Genomic DNA, 12,073 nt, shown 5'->3' with positions numbered 1-12,073 from the left:
GTGGAAGCCGTCCTTCACCTATCTTGTTGGGAACACAAAGTTTCTTTTCAGTTGCAAACTCCACTCCATACTTATATATGGGGAGGTACTAGCTCCAACTCTGTTTTACAGTGAAAACTGCAGGAAATTCAAACCGGCACTAGGAAACAGACTGAGAAACCAGAGTATAAGTTTCTACTGCAACCCGTTCCCTTGGTGCTAGATGAACGAACGTCTCTCCACATGCTCAATTCTGAGAGATATGTGTGTGTGGAAGCCGTCCTTCACCTAGCTTGTTGGGAACACAAAGTTTTTTTCAGTTACAAACTCCACTCCATACATATATATGGGGAGGTACTAGCTCCAAATCTGTTTTACAGTGAAAACTGCAGGAAATTCAAACCGGCACTAGGAAACAGACTGAGAAACCAGAGTAAAAGTTTTTCCTGCATCCCGTTCCCTTGGTGCTAGATGAACGAACGTCTCTCCACATGCTCAGTTCTGAGAGATAAGTGTGTGTGGAACCCGTCCTTCACCTAGCTTGTTGGGAACACAAACTTTCTTTTCAGATGCCAACTCCACTCCATACATATATATGGGGAGATACTAGCTCCAACTCGGTTTTTAGAGTGAAAACTGCAGGAAATTCAAACCGGCACTAGGAAACAGACTGAGAATCCAGATTAAAAGTTTCCCATGCAACCCTTTCCCTTGGTGCTAGATGAACGAACGTCTCTCCACATTCTCAGTTCTGAGAGATAAGTGAGTGTGGAAGCCGTCCTTCACCTAACTTGTTGGGAACACAAAGATTCTTTTCAGATGCAAATTCCAATCCATACATATATATGCGGAGATACTAGCTCCAACTATGTTTTACAGAGAAAACTGCAGGAACTTCAAACCGGCACTAGGAAACAGACTGAGAAACCAGAGTAAAAGTTTCCCCTGCAACCCGTTCCCTTGGTGCTAGATGAACGAACGTCTCTCCACATGCTCAGTTCTGAGAGATAAGTGTGTGTGGAAGCCGTCCTTCACCTAGATTGTTGGGAACACAAAGTTTCTTTTCAGATGCAAACTCCACTCCATACATATATATGGGGAGATACTAGCTCCAACTCGGTTTTACAGTGAAAACTGCGGGAACTTCAAAATGGCACTAGGAAACAGACTGAGAAACCAAATTAAAAGTTTCCCCTGCAACCCGTTCCCTTGGTGCTCGATGAAAGAACGTCTCTCCACATGCTCAGTTCTGAGAGATAAGTGTGTGTAAAAGCCGTCCTTCACCTAGCTTGTTGGAAACACAAAGTTTTTTTTCAGTTGCAAACTCCAATCCTACATATATATGGGGAGGTACTAGCTCCAACTCGGTTTTACAGTGAACACTGGAGGAACTTCAAACCGGCACTGGGAAACAGACTGAGAAACCAGAGTAAAAGTTTCCCCTGAAACCCGTTCCCTTGGTGCTGGATGAACGAACTTCTCTCCACATGTTCAGTTCTGAGAGATAAGTGTGTGTGAAAGCCGTCCTTCACCTAGCTTGTTGGGAACACAAAGTTTTTTTCAGTTGCAAAATACACTCCATACATATATATTGGTAGGTACTAGCTCCAACTCTGTTTTACAGTGAAAACTGCAGGAACTTCAAACCGGCAGAAGGAAACAGACTGAGAAACCAGATTAAAAGTTTTTCCTGCAACTCGTTCCATTTGTGCTAGATGAACAAACGTCTCTCCACATGCTCAGTTCTGAGAGATTAGTGTGTGTAAAAGCCGTCCTTCACCTAGCTTCTTGGAAACACATAGATTCTTTTCAGTTGCAAACTCCAATCCATACATATATACTGGGAGGTACTAGCTCCAACTCGGTTATACAGTGAAAACTGAAGGATCATTAAACCGGCACTGGGAAACAGACTGAGATACCAGAGTAAAAGTTTCCCCTGCAACCCGTTCCCTTGGTGCTAGATGAACGAACGTCTCTCCACATGCTCTGTTCTGAGAGATAATTGTGTGTGAAAGCCGTCCTTCACCTAGCTTGTTGGGAACACAAAGTTTCTTTTCAGTTGCAAACTCCCCTCCATACATATATATATGGGGAGGTACTATCTCCAACTCGGTTTTACAGTGAAAACTGCAGGAACTTCAAACCGGCACTAGGAAACAGACTGAGAAACCAGAGTAAAAGTTTTTCCTGCAACCCGTTCCGTTGGTGCTAGATGAACAAACGTCTCTCCACATGCTCTGTTCTGAGAGATAAGTGTGTGTAAAAGCCGTCCTTCACCTATCTTGTTGGGAACACAAAGTTTTTTTCAGTTGCAAACTCCACTCCTTAAATATATATGAGGATGTACTAGCTCCAAATCTGTTTTACAGTGAAAACTGCTGGAACATCAAACCAGCACTTGGAAACAGACTGAGAAACCAGAGTAAAAGTTTCTCCTGCAAACCGTTCCCTTGGTTCTAGATGAATGAACGTCTCTCCACATGCTCCGTTCTGAGAGATAAATGTGTGTAAAAGCCGTCCTTCACCTAGCTTACTGTGAACACAAAGTTTCTTTTCAGTTGCAAACTACACTCCATACATATACATGGGGAGGTACTAGCTCCAACTCGGTTTTACAGTGAAAACTGCAGGAACTTCAAACCAGCACTGGGAAACTGAATGAGAAACCAGAGTAAATGTTTCCCCTGCATACCGTTCCCTTGGTGCTAGATGAACGAACGTCTCTCCACATGCTCATTTCTGAGAGATAAGTGTGTGTGAAAGCCGTCCTTCACCAGCTTGTTGGGAACACAAAGTTTCTTTTCAGTTGCAAACTCCACTCCATACATATATATGGGGAGGTACTAGCACCAACTCGGTTTTACAGTGAAAACTGCAGGAACTTCAAACCGGCACTAGGAAACAGACTGAGAAACCAGAGTAAAAGTTTCCCCTGCAACCCGTTCCATTGGTGCTACATGAAAGAACGTCTCTCCACATGCTAAATTCTGAGAGATAAGTGTGTGTGGAAGCCGCCCTTCACCTATCTTGTTGGGAACACAAAATTTCTTTTCAGTTGCAAACTCCTCTGCATGCATATATATGGGGAGGTACTAGCTCCAACCCGGTTATACAGTGAAAACTGAAGGAACTTCAAACCGGCACTGGGAAACAGACTGAGAAACCAGAGTAAAATTTTCCCCTGAAACCCGTTCCCTTGGTGCTAGATGAACGAACGTCTCCCCACATGCTCAGTTCTGAGAGATAAGTGTGTGTGAAAGCCGTCCTTCACCTAGTTTGTTGGGAACACAAATTTCTTTTCAGTTGCAAACTCCCCTCCATACATATATATATTGGGAAGTTCTAGCTCCAACTCGGTTTTAAACTGAAAATTGCAGGAAATTCAAACCGGCAGTAGGAAACAGACTGAGAAACCAGAGTAATCGTTTCTCCTGCAACCCGTTCCGTAGGTGCTAGATGAACAAACGTCTCTCCACATGCTCAGTTCAGAGAGATAAGTGTGTGTAAAAGCCGTCCTTCACCTAGCTTCTTGGAAAAACATAGTTTCTTTTCAGTTGCAAACTCCAATCCATACATATATATGGGGAGGTTCTAGCTCCAACTCGGTTATACAGTGAAAACTGAAGGAGCTTCAAACCGGCACTGGGAAACAGACTGGAAAACCAGAGTAAAAGTTTCCCCTGCAACCCGTTCCCTTGGTGCTAGATGAACGAACGTCTCTCCATATGCTCAGGTCTGAGAGATAAGTGTGTGTGAAAGCCGTCCTTCACCTAGAATGTTGGGAACACAAAGTTTCTTTTCAGTTGCAAACTCCCATCCATACATATATATATGGGGAGGTACTAGCTCCAACTCGGTTTTACAGTGAAAAGTGCAGGAACTTCAAACCGGCACAAGGAAACAGACTGAGAAACCAGAGTAAAAGTTTCTCCTGCAACCCGTTCCGTTGGTGCTAGATGAACAAACGTCTCTCCACATGCTCAGTTCTGAGAGATAAGTGTGTGTAAAAGCCGTCCTTCACCTAGCTTGTTGGGAACACAAAGTTTCTTTTCAGTTGCAAACTCCAATCCATACATATTTATGGGGAGGTACTAGCTCCAACTCGATTTTACAGTGAACACTGAAGGAACTTCAAACCGGCACTGGGAAACAGACTGAGAAACCAGAGGAAAAGTTTCCCCTGCAACCCGTTCCCTTGGTGCTAGATGAACGAAAGTCTCTCCACATGCTCAGTTCTGAGAGATAATTGTGTGTGAAAGCCGTCCTTCACCTAGCTTGTTGGGAACACAAAGTTTCTTTTCAGTTGCAAACTCGCCTCCATACATATATATATGGGGAGTTACTAGCTCCAACTCGGTTTTACAGTGAAAACTGCAGGAACTTCAAACCGGCACTAGGAAACAGACAGAGAAACCAGAATAAAAGTTTCTCCTGCAACTCGTTCCGTTGGTGCTAGATGAACAATCGTCTCTCCACATGCTCAGTTCTGAGAGATAAGTGTGTGTAAAAGCCATCCTTCACCTAGCTTGTTGGGAACACAAAGTTTTTTCAGTTGCAAACTACACTCCATAAATATATATGGGGAGGTACTAGCTCCAAATCTGTTTTACAGTGAAAACTGCTGGAACATCAAACCAGCACTAGGAAACAGACTGAGAAACCAGAGTAAAAGTTTCTCCTGCAACCCGTTCCCTTGGTGCTAGATGAACGAACGTCTCTCCACATGCTCAGTTCTAAGAGATAAGTGAGTGTGGAAGCCGTCCTTCACCTAGCTTGTTGGGAAAACAAAGTTTCTTTTCAGTTGCAAACTCCAATCCATACATATATATGGGGAGGTACTAGCTCCAACTCGGTTTTACAGCGAAAACTGCAGGATCTTCCAACCGGCACTAGGAAACAGACTGAGAAATCAGAGAAAAAGTTTCTACTGCCACCCGTTCCGTTGGTGCTAGATGAACAAAAGTCTCTCCACATGCTCAGTTCTGAGAGATAAGTGTGTGTAAAAGCCGTCCTTCAACTAGCTTGTTGGGAACACGAAGTTTTTTTCAGTTGCAAACCCAACTCCATACATATATATGGGGAGGTACTAGCTCCAACTCTGTTTTACAGTGAAAACTGCAGGAAATTCAAACCGGCACTAGGAAACAGACTGAGAAACCAGAGTAAAAGTTTCTCCTGCAACCCGTTCCCTTGGTGCTAGATGAACGAACGTCTCTCCACATGCTCAGTTCTGAGAGTTAAATGTGTGTGTAAGCCGTCCTTCACCTAGCTTGTTGGGAACACAAAGTTTATTTTTAGATGCAAACTCCAATCCATACAAATATATGGGGAGGTACTAGCTCCAACTCGGTTTTACAGTGAAAACTGCAGGAACTTCAAACCGGCACTAGGAAACAGACTGAGAAACCAGAGTAAAGTTTCCCTGCGACCCGTTCCCTTGGTGCTGGGTGAACGAACGTCTCTCCACATGCTCAGTTCTGAGAGATAAGTGTGGGTGGAAGCCGCCTATCACCTAGCTTGTTGGGAACACAAAGACTCTTTTCAGTTGCAAACTCCACTCCATACATATATATGAGGAGGTACTAGCTCCAACTCGGCTTTATTGTGAAAACTGCAGGAACTTCAAACCGGCACTAGGAAACACACTGAGAAACCAGAGTAAAAGTTTGTCCTGCAACCCGGTCCCTTGGTGCTAGATGAACGAACGTCTCTCCACGTGCTCAGTTCTGAGAGATATGTGTGTGTAAAAGCCATCCTTAACCTAGCTTGTTGGGAACACAAAGTTTCTTTTCAGTTGCAAACTCCACTCCATACATATATATGGGGAGGTACTAGCTCCAACTCTGTTTTACAGTGAAAACTGCAGGAACTTCAAACCGGCACTAGGAAACAGACTGAGAAAACAGAGTAAAAGTTTCTCCTGCAACCCGTTCCCTTGGAGCTATATGAACGAACATCTCTCCACATGCTCCGTTCTGAGAGATAAGTGTGTGTAAAAGCCGTCCATCACCTAGCTTGTTGGGAACACAAAGTTTCCTTTCAGTTGCAAACTCCACTCCAAACATATATATGGGGAGGTACTAGCTCCAACTCTGTTTTACAGTGAAAACTGGAGAAACTTCAAACCGGCACTAGGAAACACACTGAGAAACCAGAGTAAAAGTTTGTCCTGCAACCCGTTCCCTTGGTGCTAGATGAACGAACGTCTCTCCACATGCTCAGTTCTGAGAGATAAGTGTGTGTGAAAGCCGTACTTCACCTAGCTTGTTGGGAACACAAAGATTCTTTTCAGTTGCAAATTCCCCTCCAGACATATATATGGGGAGGTACTAGCTCCAACTCGGTTTTACAGTGAAAACTGCAGGAACTTCAAACCGGCACTAGGAAACAGACTGAGAAACCAGAGTAATAGTTTCTCCTGCAACCCGTTCCGTTGGTGCTAGATGAACGAACGTCTCTCCACATGCTCAGTTCTGAGAGATAAGTGTGTGTGAAAGCCGTCCTTCACCTAGCTTGTTGGGAACACAAATTTTTTTTCAGTTGCAAATTCCACTCCATACATACATATGGGGAGGTACAAGCTCCAACTCGGGTTTACAGTGAAAACTGCAGGATCTTCCAACCGGCACTAGGAAACAGACTGAGAAACCAGAGTAAAATTTTCTCCTGCAACCCGTTCCCTTGGTGCTAGATGAACGAAAGTCTCTCCACATGCTCAGTTCTGAGGGATAAGTGTGTGTGGAAGCCACCTTTCACCTAGCTTGTTGGGAACACAAAGTTTCTTTTCAGTTGCAAACTCCAATCCATACATATATATGGGGAGGTACTAGCTCCAACATGATTTTACAGTGAAAACTGAAGGAATTTTAAACCGGCACTGGGAAACCGACTGAGAAACCAGAGTAAAGTTTCCCTGCAACCCGTACCTTTGGTGCTAGATGAACGAACGTTTCTCCACATGCTCAGTTCTGAGAGATATGTGTGTGTAAAAGCCATCCTTAACCTAGCTTGTTGGGAACACAAAGTTTCTTTTCAGTTGCAAACTCCACTCCATACTTATATATGGGGAGGTACAAGCTCCAACTCTGTTTTACAGTGAAAACTGCAGGAAATTCAAACCGGCACTAGGAAACAGACTGAGAATCCAGAGTATAAGTTTCTACTGCAACCCGTTCCCTTGGTGCTAGACGAACGAACGTCTCTCCACATGCTCAATTCTGAGAGATATGTGTGTGTGGAAGCCGTCCTTCACCTAGCTTGTTGGGAACACAAAGTTTTTTTCAGTTACAAACTCCACTCCATACATATATATGGGGAGGTACTAGCTCCAAATCTGTTTTACAGTGAAAACTGCAGGAAATTCAAACCGGCACTAGGAAACAGACTGAGAAACCAGAGTAAAAGTTTTTCCTGCATCCCGTTCCCTTGGTGCTAGATGAACGAACGTCTCTCCACATGCTCAGTTCTGAGAGATAAGTGTGTGTGGAACCCGTCCTTCACCTAGCTTGTTGGGAACACAAACTTTCTTTTCAGATGCCAACTCCACTCCATACATATATATGGGGAGATACTAGCTCCAACTCGGTTTTTAGAGTGAAAACTGCAGGAAATTCAAACCGGCACTAGGAAACAGACTGAGAATCCAGATTAAAAGTTTCCCAAGCAACCCTTTCCCTTGGTGCTAGATGAACGAACGTCTCTCCACATTCTCAGTTCTGAGAGATAAGTGAGTGTGGAAGCCGTCCTTCACCTAGCTTGTTGGGAACACAAAGATTCTTTTCAGATGCAAATTCCAATCCATACATATATATGCGGAGATACTAGCTCCAACTATGTTTTACAGAGAAAACTGCAGGAACTTCAAAATGGCACTAGGAAACAGACTGAGAAACCAAATTAAAAGTTTCCCCTGCAACCCGTTCCCTTGGTGCTCGATGAAAGAACGTTTCTCCACATGCTCAGTTCTGAGAGATAAGAGTGTGTAAAAGCCGTCCTTCACCTAGCTTGTTGGAAACACAAAGTTTTTTTCAGTTGCAAACTCCAATCCTACATATATATGGGGAGGTACTAGCTCCAACTCGGTTTTACAGTGAACACTGGAGGAACTTCAAACCGGCACTGGGAAACAGACTGAGAAACCAGAGTAAAAGTTTCTCCTGAAACCCGTTCCCTTGGTGCTGGATGAACGAACTTCTCTCCACATGTTCAGTTCTGAGAGATAAGTGTGTGTGAAAGCCGTCCTTCACCTAGCTTGTTGGGAACACAAAGTTTTTTTTAGTTGCAAATTACACTCCATACATATATATTGGGCGGTACTAGCTCCAACTCGGTTTTACAGTGAAAACTGCAGGAACTTCAAACCGGCACTAGGAAACAGACTGAGAAACCAGAGTAAAAGTTTCCCCTGCAACCCGTTCCATTGGTGTTAGATGAACGATCGTCTCTCCACATGCTCCTTTCTGAGAGATAATTGTGTGTGGAAGAAGTACTTCACCTAGCTTGTTGGGAACACAAAGTTTCTTTTCAGATGGAAACTCCAATCCATACATATATATGGGGAGATACTAGCTCCAACTCTTTTTTACAGTGAAAACTGCAGGAACTTCAAACCGGCACTAGGAAACAGACTGAGATACCTGAGTAAAGGTTTCCCCTGCAACCCGTTCCCTTGGTGCTAGATGAACGAACGTCTCTCCACATGCTCCGTTCTGAGAGATAACTGTGTGTGGAAGCCGTCCTTCACCTAGCATGTTGGGAACACATAGTTTCTTTTCAGATGCAAACTCCACTCCATACATATATATGGGGAGATACTAGCTCCAACTCGGTTTTACAGTGAAAACTGCAGGAACTTCAAACCGGCACTAGGAAACAGACTGAGAAACCAGAGTAAAAGTTTCCACTGCAACCCGTTCCCTTTGCGCTAGATGAACGTACGTCTCTCCACATGCTCAGTTCTGAGAGATAAGTGTGTGTAAAAGCCGTTCTTCAACTAGCTTGTTGGAAACACAAAGTTTCTTTTCAGTTGCAAAATCAAATCCATACATATATATGGGCAGGTACTAGCTCCAACTTGGTTTTACAGTGAAAACTGAAAGAAATTTAAACCGGCACTGGGAAACCGACTGAGAAATCAGAGATAAAGTTTACCCTGCAACCCGTTCCTTTGGTGCTAGATGAACGAACGTTTCTCCACATGCTCAGTTCTGAGAAATGTGTGTGTAAAAGCCATCCTTAACCTAGCTTGTTGGGAACACAAAGTTTTTTTCAGTTACAAACTCCACTCCATACATATATATGGGGAGATACTAGCTCCAACTCGGTTTTACATTGAAAACTGCAGGAACTTCAAACCAGCACTAGGAAACAGACTGAGAAACCAAAGTAAAAGTTTCCCCTGCAACCGGTTCCCTTGGTGCTAGATGAACGAACTTCTATCCACATGCTCAGTTCTGAGAGATAAGTGTGTGTGGAAGCCGTCTTTCAACAAGCTTTTTGGGAACACAAAGTTTCTTTTAAGTTGCAAACTCCACTCCATACATATTTATGGGGAGGTACTAGCTTCAACTCAGTTTTACTGTGAGAACTGTAGGAACTTCAAACCGGCACTAGGAAACAGACTGAGAAACCAGAGTAAAAGTTTCTCCTGCAACCCGTTCCCTTGGTGCTAGATGAACGAACGTCTCTCCACATGCTCAGTTCTGAGAGATAATTGTGTATGAAGCCGTCCTTCACATAGCTTGTTGGGAACACAAAGTTTCTTTTCAGTTGCAAACTCCCCTCCATACATATATATGGGGAGGAAGTAGCTCCAACTCGGTTTTTCAGTGAAAACTGCAGGAACTTCAAACCGGCACTAGGAAACAGACTGAGAAACCAGAGTTATAGTTTGTCCTGCAAACCGTTCTCTTGGTGCTAGATGAACGAACGTCTCTCCACATGCTCAGTTCTGAGAGATAAGTGTGTGTGGAAGCCGTCCTTCACCTTGCTTGTTGGGAACACAAAGTTTCTTTTCAGTTGCAAACTCCAATCCATATATATATATGGGGAGGTACTAGCCCCAACTCGGTTTTACTCTGAAAACTGTAGGAAGTTCAAACCGGCACTAGGAAACAGATTGAGAAACCAGAGTAAAAGTTTCTCCTGCAACCCGTTCCCTTGATGCTAGATGAACGAACGTCTCTCCAAATACTCAGTTCTGAGAGATATGTGTGTATGAAAGCCGTCCTTCACCTAGCTTGTTGGGAACACAAAGTTTCTTTTCATTTGCAAACTCCCCTCCTTACATATATATGGGAGGAACTAGCTCCAACTCGGTTTTACAGTGAGAACTGCAGGAACTTCAAACCGGCACTAGGAAACAGACTGAGAAACCAGAGTAAAAGTTTCTCCTGCAACCCGTTCCCTTGGTGCTTGATGAACGAACGTCTCTCCACATGCTCAGTTCTGAGAGATAAGTGTGTGTGAAAGCCGTCCTTCACCTAGCTTGTTTGGGAACACAAAGTTTTTTTCATTTGGAAACTCCACTCCATACATATATATTGGGAAGTACTAGCTCCAACTATGTTTTACAGTGAAAACTGCAGGAAATTCAAACCGGCACTAGGAAACAGACTGAGAAAACAGAGTAAAAGTTTCTCCTGCAACCCGTTCCCTTGGTGCTAGATGAACGAACGTCTCTCCACGTGCTCGGTTCTGAGAGATATGTGTGTGTAAAGCCGTCCTTCACCTAGCTTGTTGGGAACACAAAGTTTCTTTTCAGTTGCAAACTCCACTCCATACATATATATGGGGAGGTACTAGCTCCAACTTGGTTTTACAGTGAATACTGCAGGAACTTCAAACCGGCACTAGGTAACAGACTGAGAATCCAGAGAAAAAGATTCTCCTGCAACCCGTTCCCTTGGTGCTAAATGTACGAACGTCTCTCCAAATGCTCAGTTCTGAGAGATAAGTGTGTGTGAAAGCCTTCCTTCACCAGCTTGTTGGGAACAAAAAATTTCTTTTCAGTTGCAAACTCCACTCCATACATATATATGGGTAGGTACTAGCTCCACTCTTTTTTTCAGTGAAAACTGCAGGAACTTCATACCGGCACTAGGAAACAGGCTGCGAAATCAGAGTAAAATTTTCACCTTCAACCCGTTCCCTTGGTGCTAGATGAAGGAACGTCTCTCCACATGCTCAGTTCTGAGAGATAAGAGTGCGTGAAAGCCGTCCTTCTCCTAGCATGTTGGGAACACAAAGTTTCTTTTCAGTTGCAAACTCCACTCCATACATATATATGGGGAGGTACTAGCTCCAATTCGGTTTTACAGTGAAAACTGCAGGAAATTCAAACCGGTACTAGGAAACAGACTGAGAAACCAGAGTAAAAGTTTCCCCTGCAACCCGTTACCTTGGTGCTATATGAACGAACGTCTCTACACATGCTCAGTTCTGAGAGATATATGTGTGTGAAATCCGTCCTTCACATAGCTTGTTGGGAACACAAAGTTTCCTTTCAGTTGCAAACTCCACTCCATACATATATATGGGGATATACTAGCCCCAACTCGGCTTTACTGTGAAATCTGCAGGAACTTCAAACCGGCACTAGGAAACAGACTGAGAAAACAGAGTAAATGTTTCACCTGCAACCCGTTCCCTTGGTGCTAGATGAAAGAACGTCTCTCCACATGCTCAGTTCTATGAGATAACTGTGTGTGAAAGCCGTCCTTCACCTATCTTGTTGGGAACAAAAAGTTTCTTTTCAGTTGCAAATTCCACTCCGTATATATATATGGGGAGGTACTATCTCCAACTCGGTTTTACAGTGAAAACTGCAGGAACTTCAAACCGGCACTAGGAAACAGACTGAGAAACCAGAGTAATATTTTCTCCTGCAACCCGTTCCCTTTGTGCTCGATGAACGAACGTCTCTCCACATGCTCAATTCTGAGAAATAATTGTGTGTAAATGCCGACCTTCAACTAGGTTGTTGGGACACAAAGTTTCTTTTCAGATGCAAACTCCACTCCATACATATATATGGGGAGGTACTAGCCCCAACTCGGCTTTACTGTGAAAAATGCAGGAACTTCAAACCGGC

The sequence above is a fragment of the Camelus bactrianus genome, chromosome 36 (genome assembly GCF_048773025.1).
Source record: "Camelus bactrianus isolate YW-2024 breed Bactrian camel chromosome 36, ASM4877302v1, whole genome shotgun sequence".
Taxonomy (NCBI): domain Eukaryota; kingdom Metazoa; phylum Chordata; class Mammalia; order Artiodactyla; family Camelidae; genus Camelus; species Camelus bactrianus.
The sequence above is the reverse complement of the archived record's forward strand: the minus strand, read 5'-3'. Positions refer to the sequence as shown.